Below are 819 nucleotides of genomic sequence, written 5' to 3'. Positions count from 1 at the left end.
GCTAATATTAGCTAAAGAATAACCGAAAAAAAAACATTAGAGGCTAAATTAGTCAAAAACTTTAGCATTGTGCTAAAAATATTAGCTAAACTCAAGAATAGCCAAAAAAAACATTAGAGACTAAATTAGCCAAAAACATTAGCATTGTGCTAAAAATATTAGCTAAACTCAAGAATAGCCACCTCCCAAAAAAGCTCAATACATGCTAAATTATCCAAAAATGTTAGCATTTAAATTGCTGAAATGACTGAGTTTTTTGTGTCAAAAATGTTCAGAAGAAAAATAAATAATAAGTAGAAACTTTTTTTCTTACACACTCAGATCAACATACTCTTTTTAAAGATTTATTTACAATAAAGCATAAATCTATTTTAGATCTGCTGTACAAAGGTGTGTTTATGTGCAGCTCTCTTTTCCACATGTGAATGGGATTATTTAAAAATACATAAATATGTAAATTATTGTTCTTTCAAGGTATAAAGAGAAAATACTTACATAAAAAAGGTCGTTTAGGGATGTAACTGTGTCTGTTTTTGGCTTAAACGTGGTCTGCTTCCAGAACGTGACACACAAAAGTAAAATAAATTAAAATTATCAATTAAACTAAAAGAAAAAAACAAAATTGTGTCTCAACGCCACAATAACAACTGGTAGATTTATAGACTATCTCTGTCTTCATCATTAGTTTTTATTAAAAATGTCAGAATAAAATTATGTATTTTTTTTAAGTTTTATTTAAAGTTTATTAAAAAAAAGTAAAACAAAAATAATACAATGTTACCGTATTCTATACACAAACATAATTATACATAAATTTAA

The sequence above is a fragment of the Oryzias melastigma genome, linkage group LG17, assembly GCF_002922805.2.
Source record: "Oryzias melastigma strain HK-1 linkage group LG17, ASM292280v2, whole genome shotgun sequence".
Lineage (NCBI taxonomy): Eukaryota > Metazoa > Chordata > Actinopteri > Beloniformes > Adrianichthyidae > Oryzias > Oryzias melastigma.
This window is presented reverse-complemented; position numbering follows the sequence as displayed.